The 17,677-nt window shown below is 38.3% G+C and overlaps 1 pseudogene; it reads right to left on the bottom strand.

The window, feature by feature from the left end:
* Positions 1–2,559: 2,559 nt before the first annotated feature.
* LOC142437304 (uncharacterized) lies at positions 2,560–3,968 on the bottom strand (annotated as a pseudogene).
* Positions 3,969–17,677: the final 13,709 nt, after the last annotated feature.

The following is a 17,677-nucleotide window of genomic DNA, read 5'->3' as shown; positions in this document are numbered from 1 at the left end:
AACCAAAGTCTAAGGGTAGATTTTGCTGTGCATGCGCGCATGTACTAGAGAGTAGGCACAAAACATTTATAAAATCGCTTCCCGAAAGTCAGCATCCTTGCTTTCTGCCCTCAGACACTAGGCATCAAAGTTCAATCCAAGGTGGCAGTATCACCATTCTGTTGGCAGAACTAGAAAACTCTAGTTAAGTCACACGACTGTGTCCGCTCTAAAGTGAAAGAGCCAGTGCCCGTTTGGTGTAAAGCTATGGGTGCTCATGCAAAAGCCATCCACATATCTTGAATGCTGCTCTGTTTACCAATTATTTTCAGTATTCTTTATGCTAATTAGAAAGCCCTCTCATGTAGTCATTCACATTTAAAACGACTGTCCTGGACACTTCTGAGCTATGATTTGTGGATCAGGTGTGGTAGCGGTGGCTCAGAAGACTTGATCGATCAATGGTTAAGTGTCAGATGCTAACTAAAAATCAGCCTGTTCCATCCCAACAGCCATTCTATGGGGAAAGTTGAAGTTGTCTGTTTCCATAAATATTTATAATATTAGGAACCCGAAGGAGCTGTCCTACTATTCTATAGTTCTCTAAGTTGGAACCAACTTGATGGCAGTGGGTTTGCTCTGTGACAGTGCTAAGCACACTTGTAGTGAAGTCCTTGATTATGGCTCTTCCTTTCTTCTTTTAAAAATATTCTCAATGACTTGCTCTTAAGCTAAAATCTCCATAATTGTTTCTAAGGTTCATTATGATCTCTTGTGGAACTTCTTTAATCATTTGACATGGAACTCTTACACATGTCTTAAAATTTGTAATTCTATTAGATCATGCATGATTATACAATTGCTGCCACGATAAGTTTCTAAACATTTTCATTCTTCTTGAACACTTTGATATCAGCTCCCCTTTATCCCCTTCCTCCCCCACCCTACCTCCCAGGAGCCCTTATTGTTATGCTATATATGTTATAAATTATTATTATCCATGTTTTACACCATCCAATATATTCCTTGACCTACAATTGTGTTATTTGTTCCCCTTGAGTGGGATTATACAATCATCATTGCTATCAGCTCCCCCTTCCCCACTAGCCTTCCCCCAGCCCAGCCCACCCTACCCACCGCCCCAGTCTCTTTTCTCATACCCTCAGGGAATCACTACTCCTGTTACTGTTTCTGAAGGATTATCTATCTTGGCTTTCATGCATTAGACATGACTAACTAGGTTCATGATATAAGACAAGAACTATAATAATGAGGGGAGTAAGAACTGGAGGATAGTTGTATGTTTCATCAGTGTGTTTCATCAGTGCTATTCCACACCCTGCTGTGTGGTCCTTCTGTGGGGGACTGGCCAATTATCTTTCAGGTGAGTTTGGGGCCTCCATTCTGTCCATCCTGCTTTATTTCTATTTGATTTCTTGGGTTTCCTTTTGTTTTGAACGTCTGATACCTATTCCAGTCAATACCTCATGATCACACAAGCTGCTGTGTTTCTACTATGTGGGGTTTGTTGCATCCCTGCTTTTTGGCTGCTTGTTTGACTTCGAGCCTTTAAGACCCCAGGTGTGGTATATTTTAATAGCTGGCACCATTTGCTTTCCTCGTCACATTTGCTCATGCACCCATTTTGTCTTTGGCATTTATGTTGGAAAGATGAGTGTCATACAGTGCCAAATTATTAGAGCAAGCCATTCTTGTACTGAGGTAAGATCTTAGGGGCCCAAAGTTCATAGGCTTCCTTGCTGTATTTACATATATACACCTATCTTTATATATTTGCATATATATATCTATTTTTATCCTTAGATATAATTTTTAATTTCTTTTACCTTCCTTTTTATTTTCTTTTTCCTCCTGCTGCACCATCAAGATTACCCATCGTTCAGCTCTTCATAGTTCCTCTTGGTACGTCTCCATTGATCAAATGCAACCAGGAATGCTACACCCTCTTCATCATTTGTTTTAGTATCTTTGCTATTTCCCTGTCCCTGCCATTGCTGGCTCATGGCTCCTTTCTCCCCACCTCCTCCCCTCCTATACAACCCTGGGACCGCCGGTCCCATCATTGTCTCCTTGGGCTTGTTTATCCTGCCTGTCTTAAATAGATAGACACCTAAAAGAAAAGAAAAAAATAGTTTAAAAAAAGGGGGTGGGGACAACCATATAAATGGTGTCTAGTTGTCATCCTATCCCAGAGTAGATGAACATCTTTCTATTAAAAAGGGGGAAGGACCTGTTGTAATTTGTCTTTCCAGTCCCCATTCCTCTCCGTGTTCAATATCCCAGGACCCACTTACCTAACAGCACTTACACGTTTTTGGTTTTCTCTTTAATACACACTCAAGAGATTTATTAATTTATTTCAGAATGAATTTTGTAACATGGCTTGAGAGGTGATAGAAAGGTTTTTGGCATTAACATAATTTTTCCTTTAAATAAAACTTTTTCGGGTGGGTTAGTTAAGATTAAAGTAAAATGGATTCATATGGTCAAATACTTTGCTTCTAGAATTTCTCTTGCTAATCAATACAAAATTCAAAACAGAAGATTTTCTTAAACTTACTAAATTACATCATGAATTCTCTGATGGTAAGTAAGGTGTGCATGTTGTCTAAAGGCCTTCTTACATCCCTTACATTCATAAAGTTTCTCACCAGAATGAATTCTCTGATGTTGAATAAGAGAGGAATAAAGTCTAAAGATCTTCCCACATTCCTCACAATCCTAGGGTTTTTCACCAGTATGCATGCTCTGGTGCTGAGTAAGTTGTGAGAGCCACCTACAGGTCTTCTCACATGCTTTACATTTATAAGGTTTCTCACCAAAATGAATACTCTGATGTGAGATAAGTTCGGAATAACAATGAAAGAATTCCTTACATTCATATTGTTTTTCACCAGTATGAATTCTCTGATGAACAGTTAGCTGATATCCACAATTAAAATTCTTCCCACATTCCTGACACCAATGTGAAGTTTGTACTGTATTCTAAGGTCTGGACTACACAGGAAAGTCTGCCCACATTCTTTACATTCATAGCACTTCTCAGTAACATTGAGTCTTTGATGTCGAGTAAGCTGTGCACACTGTCTAAAAGCTTTCCCACATTCCTTACATTCATAAAGTTTCTTACCCGTATGAATCCTTTGATGGAGACTGAGTTGTCCTTGCAATTGAAAGGCCTCCCCACATTCTTTACATTCATATGAATTCTCACCAGTATGAATTTTCTGATGTACCCACAGGTCTGGCCCACATGTAAAGATCTTTTCACATTTTTTACACTCATAGATTTTGTCAGAAGCATGAATTCTCTGAAGTCGACTAAGGTGTGCATGCTGTGTCGAAAGGCTTTCCCACATTCTTTACATGCATGCGGCTTCTCTCCAGTGTGTATTCGCTCATGGAGAGTAAGTTGTTTGCGTGCTCTAAAAGCCTCCCCACATTCCTCACATTCATAGGGTTTCTCTCTATTATCACTTCTTTGTTATTGAGTAAAAGTTGCATGTTTCTGTATGTGGGCCTTTTTTCACAGGTGGTTTTCATTGGCCTACAATATGTCTCTTGAGCACATCTATGCCCCTCAAAATTCTTTTTAAATTCACACTCTTTGCCAACAAAGAAATTTTCAAGACCATGTTTTTTAATTCTTTCCTTTATCTTCCACTGGGATAAATTCATTTAAAAATGTCCTTTCCTTGAAATGATTTGTTAGTGTCATATTTGGATTCCAAATCTAGGCACCACCTTAGTTTCTTGTCCTTCACAACCATCCAGGGTTCTCTACCTTGTTCCAATAAAGTAACAAAATGTGGTTTAGAAATGGAACATCCTGCCAGTGACACCAAGTTGCTGTAGTTCTCTAATATCACATCTCAGTATAAATTTCACGGATACAAATCCAAGTATTCCCATTCTTCCTGAGAAAAGTCGATAGCTACATCTCTGAATATTACCAAACCATGAGCCATGATATGAGAATTATAAGCACTGGTCAATGTTCCTCAAAGTTCATTTGCTGGAAAAGCAGAGCATCCACAGGAGTCAGAAAAGGGCTGCTGGGTGCAAGTCAAGGAAGCAGACAGCTGAGTCTTCTGTAGAGCAATACAGGCAGTCTGGCCAACGGCAGCAAATAGCAGCGCAGGTCACCAAAAGTCAGCCAGATGACAAGATCCGCCGACAGTCCCGCTTTTGATTCTTCATCATTCATGGCTGAAGGGTGTGCCTCCTATAAGTACCCACTGCTCCTCCTGCTATTAGGGATGGAGCAATCTAGTGCCATTCCTTTCCTCCATCCTCCCCCACCCATCCCAGCCCATTCCACCTTTAGACTTTCAGTGTGGTTCTCTTGTGAGTAAAGCCACAACCCGTTCAGATGTGATGTCCAGAGCTGGCCCCAGTCAGAGGTCTATAATCGGGGTTCTTCAAGGGCTTCATGCCTTTGCTCCCATTGCTGGGCTGCTGCCCTCCCCTCTCAGTTTGCTGCCATGTGGCCAGGAAAGACCCACCACTCTCTCTGGTCTGCTGGTCTTTAGTGCTGTCTTCTACAGCATTGTCATCTAAGAAGGGGAACATCATTTCTCGAGTTGGGTTGGCCTTGTGGTCCTTTCTGTTAATGCAGGAACATCACCCTCCAGGACTGGCACACCGGAATGAGGTCTGCTCTCTTTCTCCCTCTCCTGTGGAGACATAAACAACACCACCACCCCTGGGTCGATTAGTGTCCTGATCCCCCATCGCCATCTTTTTATTCCCTCCTCCCTCTGCGGGTCTTAAAGGGGTGGGAAAAGCCTCCATTTCAGCACAGGTGACAGCTGCATCTCTTTATTCCATTTTGTAAACATTGTGATGCCATATGCATCATTTGAGGTTTGGTCTGACTCATGTCAAAGTACCTGGTCCTTAGGCTGGAAACTGGATTATGTGCATTTTCCCTATGCCCATTCTGTTGTTTGAACTTACGCCAGTGAACTCCTGTTGTACTTGATCTTTGTGCTTGGCTAACTTCTCTCAGCACAATATTCTTCAACTCATTCTACAAGATGGGATATTTCATAGTTTCATCACTCCTTTTCAGGGATGCATAATACTCCATGGTGTGTATATGGCAGCATTTTTAATCCACCCATCTATTGATGGAAATTTAGGGTGTTTCCAATTCTTGTCAATTGGGAACTCTGCAGTGATGAGCATTGGAGTGCAGTGTCTGATTGTTGCCTGTTTTCTGTTTATTCTGGGTAATATACCCAGTAGGGAATTTATTGGGTCCATTTTTATTGTAACTTGATTTTTATCTCTGTTTTAGGTGTCACCAAATCATTTCCCACAGTGGCTGTATGTATCTACAAAACCACCAGTAGTAGATGACAGTTCCTATCTCACCATACCCCTCCAACATTTGTTGCTTTCTGATTTTTTTAAATGAGGCTATCTATTGAGGGTATTAGGTAGTATCTCCTTGTTTTAATTTGCATTTCCTGGGTAGCTAATGTGCAGGAAACTTTTCGTGTATGTTTATTGGCCATTCGGGTTTCCTCCCGCGTGAATCTTCTGTTTAGTTCTTTTGCCTACCTCATCAGTTGGCAAATGATTTTTTTCTTATTGTAGATTTTCAATGTACTGCAGATTTTTGTAATAAGTCCTTTGTCTGAAATGTCACTGCTAAATATCTTTTCCCAGTTTGTGAGCTCTTTTATTATTCTCTTGATGAAGTCTTTCAATCTACACAAGTGTTTTATCTTTAGTATGTCCCCCTAGTCTATTTTAACTCCCTCTTTGTGTGTGCGCATCCTCCCTTGCTTCTGATGGCCTACATATTCCTGGTACCAAGGTTCTTAGGTTTGTCCCCATTCTCTCATTGATGATTGTGATAGTTTGGGGTTTTACCTTGAGGTTTGTGATCCACCTTGAGTTTATTTCTGCATGTGGCATGAGGTTGGAGTCTTGCTTCAATTTTCTGCAGGTAGATGTCCAGTTCTCCAGGACCATTTGTTAAAGAGAACATACTTTTTCAATTTGATGTCTTTGGGGCCTTTATAGAAGATTGGTTGTCTGTATGTTGCTGATTTTATTTCTGGACTTTCTGTTCCTATCCATTGGACTGTGTATCTATCATGATCCCAATACCACGCTGTTATGGCCACTGTGGCTGCATAATATGTTTTAAAGTCAGGTGATGCCAGCCCTCCAACTTTACTCTTCTTCTTGAGGAGTTCTTTGCCAATTCTGGACTTCTTCCCTTTCCATATGAAGTTGGTAGTCAGTTTTTCCATTTCTTTGAAAAAAGAATCTGGCAATATTATTGGGATTGCACTGAACTTATATATTGCCGTGGGAAGTACTGACCTCTTACAATATTGAGTTTTCCAATCCACAGGCACAGAATAATCTTCCATTTGTGAAAGTCTCCTTTGATTTCTTGTAATAGCGTTCAGAAGGTTTCCTCGTATAGATCTTTTGGGATTTTTTTAGGTATATCCCTAGATCTCTCAATTTATGCTTGGCTATTGTGAAGGCTACTACTGCCTGGATCTCTTTTTCTGTAATCCTATCAGTTGTACATAGCAATCCGATTGACTTCTGCTTGTTGGTCTCATTTCTTACCACTCTGTCATAATTCTCTACAGCTGTCAGCACTCCTATTGTGGAGAATTGGGGGTTTTCAATATATCATCTGCAAATAGTGATAGTTTCACTTTTTCCTTCCTTGGACAAATACTTTGATGTCCTTCTGTTGCCTTATGTTTTTAGCTAAGACCTCCAGGACAATGTTGAATAAAAGTGGAAACAAGAGGCATACTTTCTGGTCCCCTTTTTCAGTGGGATTGTTTTCATCTTTTCTAAATTGATTATAATGCTGATTGTTGATTTTTCATATATAGCTTATATTATAGTGAGGTAATTTCCTTCCAATCCTATCGCCTTGAGTGTCTTAATTAGGAATGGGTGTTGAATGTTGTCAAATGCTTTTTCTGCATCTATGGATTTTATCATGTGGTTTTGTCTTTTCTCTTGTCAATATGATGATTAATGTAAATTGACTTTTGAATATTGAATTATCACTGCCTCTCTGATATGAATCTCATTTGGTCATGATGTATTTTTCATTTTATATACTTTTGTATTCTATTGGGCAATATTTTGTTAAGGATTTTTGAATAGATGTTCATTTGAGATATCTGTCTGTAGTTCTCTATTCTTCCCCTCCCCCCACCACAAGGTTTTCTAATTTTTTTTATAAATCATTTTATTGGGGCTGTACAACTCTTATCACAATCCATACATCCATCAATTGTTTCAAGAACATTTGTACGTTTGTTGCCAGCATCATTCTCAAAACATTTTCTTTCTACTTGAGTCCTTGGTATCAGTTTCTCATTTTTCCCCTCCCTCCTCTCCCCTACTTCATGAACCCTTGATAATTTATAAATTATTATTATTTTTATGTCTTACCCGGTCTGATGTCTCCCTTCACCCACTTTTCTGTTGTCTATCCCCTAGGGAGGTGGTTATATGTAGATCCTTGTGATCAGTTCCCTCTTTCTCCCCCACCTTCCCCTTACTCTCCTGGCATCGTTACTCTCATTACTGGTCCTGAGGAGTTTATTTGTTATGGATTCCCTGTGTTCTAGCTCTTATCTGTACCAGTGTACATCCTCTGGTCTACGCGGATTTGTACGGTAGGATTGGTGTCATCATAGTAGGGGGCGGGGGTGGGGTGATGTGATGGGGAGGAAGCGTTTAAGAACTAGCGGAAAGTTGTGTGTTTCATCCATATTATGCAGCACCCAGTTCTCTATTCTTGTGGGATCCTTGCCTGGTTTTGGTATTCGTGTTATGCTAGCTTCATAGAATGTGTGTTGGCATTTGTGATCCTTTTCAATGCTCTGGAAGAGCTTGTGTAGAATTGGTGTCAGCTTTTCCCTGAATGTTTGGTAGAATTCCCTGTGAAGCCATCTGGGTGGGGGCTTTCTTTAGTAGTTAGTTCCTTCATTACCTTATCTATTTATTCTTTTGCTATGGGTCTGCTCAGGTACTTGGCATCTATATGGGATAGTTATGGGAGGGAGTGTTTTACCAAGTAGTTGTGCATGTCTTCCAGATTGTTGTATTCAGGGGAGTACAAGTCTTTGTAGTACTGTGTAATTAATCTTTCAATTTAATTAGGCTCTGTTGTAATGTCCCCTGTTATATCCCTCATCCTGGATATTGATGTCTGCTTCTTTCTATCTTTAGTTAAGTTTGTCAAAGGTTTGTTGATTCTGTTAATCTTTTCATAACCAGCTTCTTACTGCATTGATTTTTTGCATTGTTTTCCCACTCATTTATCTCCACCTTGATTTTTATTATTAGATCCTTTTGTTATTAGAAGGGATAGTCTGTTGACTCTGTTCTAATTGCAGGAGGTTTTGTGATAAGAATCAACCATAAGTCTCTCTTCTTTCTTCATATATATTTTTGTTGCTATCAAATATCCTCTGATAATTGCCTTTGCTATATACCATAAGTACTGGTACGTTGTATTCTCATTCTAATGGATTTCTAATAAAGCTTCCTAATTTAGTCTCTAATTGTGAAGAAGAATGCTGTTTATCCTCTATATATTTACACTCCCCCCCCCCACTTAAATTTTTTTTCTTTTGTTGATTTCCAGCTTTATGGCATAGTGGTCAGAAGGATGTCTGAGTGACCTCTAGATATTTGAATTTACTCAATCTTGACTTCTGTCCCAGTATGTGGTATATTTTTGAATATATGACATGTGAACTTGAAAATAGTATATATTTTCTTTTTTGTATTGGGTGGAGAGCTCTGAATATGTCTATCAGTTTGAGTTTTCTAATTGTAGAATTTAATTCTGTAGCCTCCTTGTTGAGTTTCGTTCCAACTGATCCATCTTTCTTGGAGAGTGATGTACTGAAGTCCCCAATTATGATTGCTGGACCTGTGATTTCATTTGACATCTTTTGAAGGATTTGATTGCTATATTTTATGGGTCTCTCATTGGACACATTTATATTTCTTATATTATATTATATTTATTCTCAGGCCTCTTCATCTACTCCTCCCTTGAACACTATGCAGTACCTGTCCTTATCTCTTGTCATGTATGTTCTGCATTTTGAGATTAATTTGGTTAGAGATTAGGATTGCTACTCCTGCTTTTTCCTAAATTGGCATTTGCTAGGTATACTTTTTGTCAGTTTTGGTTCTCAACCTGCTTTTGTCTAAGGGTTTAATATGTCTCTTGCAGACAGCAGATTTATGGATTTTCTTGCCTAATCCAGTTTATTAGCCTTTTTCTTTAATGGGTGAATTCAGACCACTGACTTTCAAAGATATTACATTCATCTGTGGATTATTTATTGTCATCTCGTACCTTTTGTGTTAGGTATTTTTATCCCTCCCTCCTTGTTAGTGTGTTTTATATGTGTGTGTGAGATTCATTGCTGCCTTCTTTTTGCATTCGGTCAATATCATCTTAGGGGTTGTGTTCAGTGCATTGACTTCTGGATAGTGTTGTATTATGTGGTGATCTTGTGTTTGTGCATTGTGAATGTTGGTCTTCTGTTTAAAGTGAGTTAGCAGAATTTTAAAAGTTTTTTTTAAAATCCATTTTCTGAATTATTCCTTGTCTTGGAAAACTCTTACCTATCCACCTATTTTGATGGATAGTTTGGCAGAACAGAGAATTTGTGGGTTGTCTGTTCTCTATTGAATACCAGAAGATGCTACTCCACTCTTTCCTCTTCTTCATAGTGTCTGCTCATAAGTCTGAGTATCTTTATCTGTCTTTGTTTTTTCTCTAGTTGCTTTTATGATTTTATCCTTTTCCTTAAAGTTGGATAATTTGACTATATGCTTTGGTGTATTCTTCTCGGTGTTCAGTCTTTTTGGTGTCCTCTCTGCTTCCTGGAGTATTGTCTAGTTCTCATTCATTAAATTGGGGAAGTTTTCTTCCAGCTATTCCCTTGCTATTTTGACTGTGGATTTATTTGTTATGTCTTCTTCTGGTGTCCTGGTTATTCAAATACTGTTCACCTTCATAGTATCACTCATTGTTCTCAAATTTTCTTTATTTTCCTTGATTATCTTGTTTGATTGCCTTTCCCATTTGTTGAAATCTGCTTGGCTATATTCGAGAATGCTTATACCGTTCTTGGCCTCTTCTAGCCTTTTGGTGAAGTCTCTTACCTTGTGTTTGATTCTGCTTCCTTTTCCTTTCACTCTTGTATTTCCCTTCAGTATGTGGACTTTATCTTTTCTATTATTTTATTTTTCCTGTATTGATTCCCTTGCCTGTATGACTCTAAGAAGCATTCTGATGATTTCTTTCTGTGGCAGTTCAACATCTGCTTTTTCTATGAGTGGTGTTAGGTTGAGGTCTTCCTCCCGCATTGAATTTTGTTCCTTTTGCTTTCTTTTAGAGGTTTCAGCTGTGGGTTGTTGTCTGCATGGCATTTTGGTGAAGTTCAGTGCCCTTTTCCCGAGAGTCCAGGAGCCCCGTGCTTGCTCTCTGGGAGGCTAGTAATAATGATTCTAATGGCTACCTGTAGCCAACTGTGCTGCAGGATTGGGCTGCTTCTCTATCTCACCAGGGTTTTGCTCTCTCCCTAGACAGCCAGTTACCGATTTGGAGGGCAGATAGGGTGTCCCTCTCTGGCAGCGGTTTCAGGCAATGAGTATGGTGTTGTTCAGGCTGATTGTCTGGGTTGCTGTGGTGGCGTGGAGGTTGACAGCAGTAGGAAGCCAGGGACGGTGAGTGGGTCCAGCTGCAGAGAAGCTACAGGCAGCATATGGGAGTCTATGGTTGTAGGTTAGTTACAGGTCCACGCCAGACCATTTAGCCAAGTAGCCATGATGGGATGATGGGAGAGCCATGGGGCTCGTCCAGGTCTGCAGGGAGCTCTAGGCGGTGGCATTGTAGGACCTGGTAGTGGTAGGAGCTCTGGGGATGGCAGGCAGGGGTGCTGGCCATGCGGGAGCATCACAGAGGGTGTGCGACAGGGTGGGTAAAGGTATGAAGCTGCAGCGCAGGTGGTACAGGCTAGGATAGCCCTTGGCTCTTTTTTAAAAATATATTAATAGGAGGAGTCACTGGGTAATAAAAGCTTTTTTCAAAGGTTTGAAGTTCAAGTAAAACCAAAAGTTCTCTGAAAGAAAGGTCTGGTTGCCTTAAAATTCAATCATCATAAGCCCTGCGGATCACAGGTCTACTATGGTACATACAGGTTGACTCTGAGTCAAGCCAATACCACAGAAATTTGGGCTTCATTTTTATCTGTATCTTTTAAAATACTATGTTAACAGGAACACTATTATATATACATGATAAAATGGTAGATAACAAGAATTATTCTTGGAGAAAATTGTGAAATAATCTTAATTTTTTCATTATTGTTGCAGATCATGCAGAGTGATATTTAGGGAAAAGTCCAAGTTCATGTAAGTTGCACTGTTCAAACATATTTTTTGATCAAATGACACCATGTGAAGTACAACTTGATCTAAATACTTAGTACATTAAAAGATCCTGAGTTTCTGAGTGAGTCAAGTGAAGACAGGTATATGGCATGTGTTCTGTGCTAAAAAACTGGAGCTGATGGGAGAAAACTGGGGCCATTTTTGGATCAATAAGTCAACTATATCCAGAAACAATTTAGTATTTGGAGCACCACAATGTGTATTGGTCTGTGCAGTTTATTTTCTTATCTTCATGATAATTGATTTTCTCTTCTAAAATGTGTATTCTCTTGTTAATTTTTATTTCAGATATTCTAATGTTTTTAGCTTTAGTAATTCTCCTTTGTTCAACTTGGAGCTTTCATTGTTTCATAGTGGTCAAGTTTTCTTTAAGTTCCTAAAACTTTTCCCAAAAGTTATTTTTTATTACTTTTGCTAGGATTCTTAACTTCGTCAAAATGAGGCAATTTTCTCCTTTTTGACTTATTTTAAGTTCGTTATACTTTTTAATATTTCTTGCTTTCTTTTGAGTGAGTTTTTTTCTCAGTTTTACTTTCCTATTGGTGTCAGATTTTTTTTCTTGTGTGTGTGTGTGTGTGTGTTTGTTTGTGTGTGTTTCTGTATATGAAATCCGGGATATATAAATTTTCAGAAAAAGTAACTGAATTAATGGTTTCCTGTGGGTATGGCAGGGGAGATTGTTGGGAGATGGGCACCTAATAACACAGAATACAATAAAGAAAAAAGTATTCTAAAGTTGTGGTGATGATTGCACAACTCTTCGTAATATTATTTAATTATTGAATTGTATGATATGTGAATTAAATGCCAATGAAAAGGATTAAAAAAGAGCCTATTATTTCACACATCTCATACTTTTTTTTTAATGGGATGCTGGACATTCTGAAGGATACTTATTTGGAGGTCTAAAATCCTGTGTACTGTTGTTTGGGCAGGCAGTTAAGCTAGCTGCAGATCAACCCAAAGTTTTACTCTAGACCTAGTTTAGCTTGTGAATAAGGTTACCATTTCAGACTCTTTACAGGACACCATAGGATTTGAATAAGTAATTTTCATTTAGGCAAATCAGAGATCAAACAGTCAAAAGCCTGTTCATCTATAGGAATTGTTTAGTGTATAACTCTAGTAGATGTTTCTTCCATGATAGTTTGTTCTTGAATATCAATGGATTTCCCTCTATGCCCACATAACTTAGCATTCAGCCAGAGATTCAAGTGGCCCTCCATGCATATTTCTGAATCTCTGAATATCAGTTGTAGCCACCTATGCCTCTCCAAACTCTGATTTCTATGTCTTTAACTAAGCAAATTATGCTATGCTTGCATTACATCTCCTGTGGTCTTAAAGTTCTTCTAACAAGAAAGCGAGGACAATGTTGAAACATACTATGACTTATATTTCTTTCTTCTGATTAATGATCACTGATATACACCCAAATATCTTATTGTTACATAATGTCTATAGACAATTATGTCATATATTTAGCTGAATTTTCTAATAATTTATTATTGGACAAATTTTATAACATATTGTTCATAGGTGGAACTCAAATTTATTTCTTTAAAAAGAGACTTTTAGTAATGCTGAATTGCTAAATATTTTAAGAGATTATTAAGTTTTTAAATTATATTTAATCAAGTAATTTATAAATCTGTTCATAGAAACTAGATAATAATGGTATATAGAAAGAAATAATGGCTGTAGAGATTGGTGATGATATTTTATCTTCTTTAACTTTAGTTTATTTTGGAATTGTTCAGTAATCAATATATATTTCCTTTTGAATTATAAAGACCTAGTTTTTATATAGCACTGCCTTCTCAAAGATTCCTGTTATATTGGCATTAAGTAAATGTTTATTGATTTTAATTGTTTGGTTGCATTTTTTCTATATGCTGTATGTAAAAATCAGTTTCACTACTATTCTAAGTTTTAATAAGTAATAGATTTTAGAGTTGGAAAGGTTTAAAAATATTGTCTAGTTCAGTTTTTGTAAGAAATGTATATTGAGTAGAATGAAGTAATCTGATGGTTGTTTGATAGCTAATTAATGGACAATTAGGGCTGATTCTCCTTGTAGAGCTTCTTGATGCTGATGCCAAGTGCTTCCAGGTGGTGGGATTACAGGTCAATAAGTCATTGCAAAATAAAATGTGTAGGTGTTCCACAGAACTAAGACTATAAAGCAAGCAGATGCTACTAGTTATTGAAGATTGTGTAAATGAGCACCAAGCTACATTTTCTAAGGTGGAAACAAAATGGGAAAAATATTTTCTACCAGAATAAACATGCATATGTTTATAGAGACATTCTTTTTATCAGAACTTGTCATGAGCAGGCTTTTAATTGGTGAAAGTGCATTGATAGCACAAATTTATAACCCATTAAATGACTCACTTGTAATTAACTGCATCAGTTTAACACATTCATGTGCAAACTTTACTGAAAGAGTACATATAACAACTTAAGCATTTGAAATATTATTTGCACTAATAATTTTCTGAGAAAGTGTTTTCTTTAAATACAACAATATAATAAGCTTTAGTTCCACTCAGGTTAAAATAAGATAAATTCTGAGTTAATTTCTTCCATGTAAATGAGGCTTCATAAAGCATTGCAGTGATTCCCATTCTGACCTACACTATGGAAGTGTCTCGTGTAGAGCCCACAGTGGCCTTAGGAAAGTTACATAAGAAGTTCATGTTGGCAGACCCTGCTTGTACTCATCAACATTTCCACGTCACCTCCCAATGTCCTAAAGAAACTTACTTCTCAAAAGGAGATGATAATTAGAATTGATGGTCTGTCTCACCTCAAAATATAATAAGGATTAAGTCTCTTCTTCTCCTCATTCCAGATTGCCTCTGTTTTCATCAGAATCCCACGGTGCCCAGGTAATATCTTTTTGATCTCTCTACTCTCACCTGTTCATTAATCCATCATTCTCAGTTTTTTATACCCCTTTTGAACTCTTTCCTTGTGTCTATGAAATATGATTATTGAATTTTATTCAATTCTTATTTCTGTAACCTCTTTTGAGATGATGACATTATTGTCTTGTATTAAAGACTGGCTGCACACTAAGGAATGAGCTGGGAGGTACTGTGGTTATAGAGCTTGGCTGATAATCCAAAGTCAGTGACCCCAACCAGACATACAATGTGACTTTGTAAAGATAGCAGTCCTCAAAGTATCTTGGATCCATTCTGTTTTCTCTTATAGGGTCATTATGAGTTGGAATCAACTCCATGGAAATGGGTTTGTATTTTGGTGTGCTTCTTAAGGATACTGCCTTAACTGATTATTTTTCTCACACATATAATTCAGACTAGAGGTGGAGTTAGTGTTTTTGTTCTTTTGGTAACTTCCAGAGGTTGCTTCTTCATGATACATAAAAAATTCCAGTTATTTGAATTGTACTACTACTCTAGTCACAGGTGCCGTACATGACTGTGAAGGATCACATGGGCTTCTGCACAATAACTACAAACCTATATTTGCTTCTAAAGCCATGAACCCTGTCATAGAGAAGCATACATTATGGAAAGTGATACTCCTTTTAGTAATGCGCCCAAAGCAACCAATTACTCCTAAATTGATCTGTACAGCTGTGCCAACCCAGAAGGGGTGCCAGGAGTGTTTGTTTATATTTTCCATGTGCACATGGTATGTACTGGTGCTGGTTCTGGGCCGTTGAACTGGAATCTGGGTTACTTGTCCTCATTCCTTAAATGCTCTACTCTTCAGCACATTGCTCCCCTCCCCATCACTGCTGTCAGCTCCTATGCATGATGACTTCATGCAGAACAAAGCGAGACTCTGCTCCTGCACTGTCTTCTCGATTGGTGGTTTGTGGGCATCTGTTGTTGTGTCAACTGGTATAATTTGAGTTTCTTCCAACCTAGGGGTTCTCATCTTCTCATGTTCTGTTGTGAGTCATAAGGATTTTATTGGCTGCATTTCAGAAAGACATCACCAACTCTCCTATTCCATTTGAGTCTGGAAGCCCTGCTGAAAGTTGTTCACAATGGGTGACGCTACTAGTATTCGAATACTGGAGACACAGCTTTCCGCATCATGGTAGCACACAGGTCGCCGCAATATGACACATTGTTTTATAGGTGGTAGTCTCCAGCATTCTATCATCATAATTCTTGATGATTTCTCATCTCAGCCTTGCCATACAATGGACAAAGCTCACTAAGTAACATGACACCCAAGTCACAAATCCCATTCAAGCCCCGTATCCCTGACCTCTATTGCCTACCTTTCAAACTCATTCACCTCAGTACTATAACTACAAAAATATTTAACTCGGTTGAGATTTGCAACCCACTACTGCTCCTCCCTCCTCCTTCTTTTCTTACCCAGTTTAGATTCTCCTATCCATGATAGAAAACATGCCTTTATACGTAGCTATAATTACCGTACTTCTATCTCTCTTTGTTCTATTTTCTGGCTAAGACTCCATCTTGGCTAAAATCCAACTCTCCACTTACTCTCCACCTCACTCGAACAATTGAATAAGAACAAAAGGTCCTGTGGTGATTGGCTTTGCTTTAAAACGATAACCACAGCCCCCTGGGGAGCCCTTGGTCTTGACAGAAAAGCTACTATGTTCCCTTCGTTCAGAGATGTTTTTTTCTCTCTAGGTGCCCATTTCATACCATCTTTAATCTATCAAATCCTCATCACCCCTCCCACTCTCAACTTCTTATTTCACTGCAGAGGCAGGGACCTTCAGAAAATAAATCATGCATTTTCTTATCATTACCTATGTAAACCTGCCTGAGTCTGTACCATCAAGCTCAGTTTCAAAGTAAAAACAATGCCCGAGCGTTTCCATTTGCTCCGTAGATTTTACCTTCTGACATCCCAATGTGCTTCACACCTAAAATTACCCTCACATATCCCCGTGCAGTCCTTTCCCACCCTACAATGAATTATTCTAATTTTTCACTTTATCAAATTTTTTAATCTTTTAGGTTACCATTGGGGATCGGCAAGGGGTGCATGAGACTGCTCTGAAATATTTTTTGCAACTCCTTGTGAGACTACAATCTTTAAAAGTTAAAAAAAGATCTCTGTCTTTATTCACTTCCCCATTTAGCTGCACCTTATTTCTCTGCTCTTTTTATAGTAAACAACCTCAAAAGACTTGCATTTGCTTAAGGCTTGTGGGTCTTCTTCAATTCTAATTACAACATTCTATTAAGTCCTCAATCCTCTAGTGAAACAGGTCTTGTCAGTGTCCTCAGTGACCTTCCCAATGGCTAATGTAATGAGGATACTGAGTCATTGTCATTCTAACCTGCCTTTCAAGAGTATTTGACTCAGCTGGACAATCTACTTGACTTTCCACTTCACCATCTAACTTCAGAAGTTGCTTTCCTAATCCAAGAAGTTTGACATTAAAATAAAAGTCACCTTACTATAATTAATTTAATTCCAACCCCCACCCCCAGCCCTGATTCCTGGATTACTGATTATAAATCAACATTCTAGGTTGGATACAGTTTCTCACTTGTCTCTCTCTCTTTCCCTTAATATTTAGTGAATATCTCAAAGCTTTGTAGGGCATCAATGACCAAGAGGTGAAAAATTACATTTAGAAACCTTGACTGTAATAAAGAAAAGCAGACACCTAATCAACGACAAACCCTTTGTGATTGATTCTAACAATAAGAAAAAGTTTGGGGAAGCCCAAAAGAAGAGACAATAAGCTGAGCCTGAGGGACAATGGATCCCTCAAAAGGAACTGTCTTTGGCAGACAAGGAACAGTTGACGTAGAAGCGTGTCTCATGCAAAGGAAACAGGCCGTGAGAATGCATTTTACCTGCTTTGAATCAGTTGACTGGATCCTCGTAACAATAATATGCGAGGAACCTTCTAAAAGGTCATGGGGAAATTCCATTATCTTTTAATTTTATTTTTCCATGAACTTGGTGAAACCACCTTATAAAATCCACGCTGAAATCCAGTCAGCCAAATATAATTTGGTCTTGGTTAATTTGAAATTGGTTTTTTTTTCTTCTTCTTCTTTACTTCACTGTCCTTTAGCTTGTTACTTGTAGAGATTGCTTTTCAGAGCTCCTGGACTGGGAAAAGCTTATTTTTCTGAGTTAAAAAAAAATCCAGGTTATTTACAGGACAGACCAAGTAGGCATGCATAATTAAAATTTCCATTACTTGTAG

Source organism: Tenrec ecaudatus, chromosome 1 (genome assembly GCF_050624435.1).
Source record: "Tenrec ecaudatus isolate mTenEca1 chromosome 1, mTenEca1.hap1, whole genome shotgun sequence".
NCBI lineage: Eukaryota > Metazoa > Chordata > Mammalia > Afrosoricida > Tenrecidae > Tenrec > Tenrec ecaudatus.
Note: the sequence above shows the minus strand (reverse complement) of the source record. Positions and strands in the feature narration are given on the sequence as shown.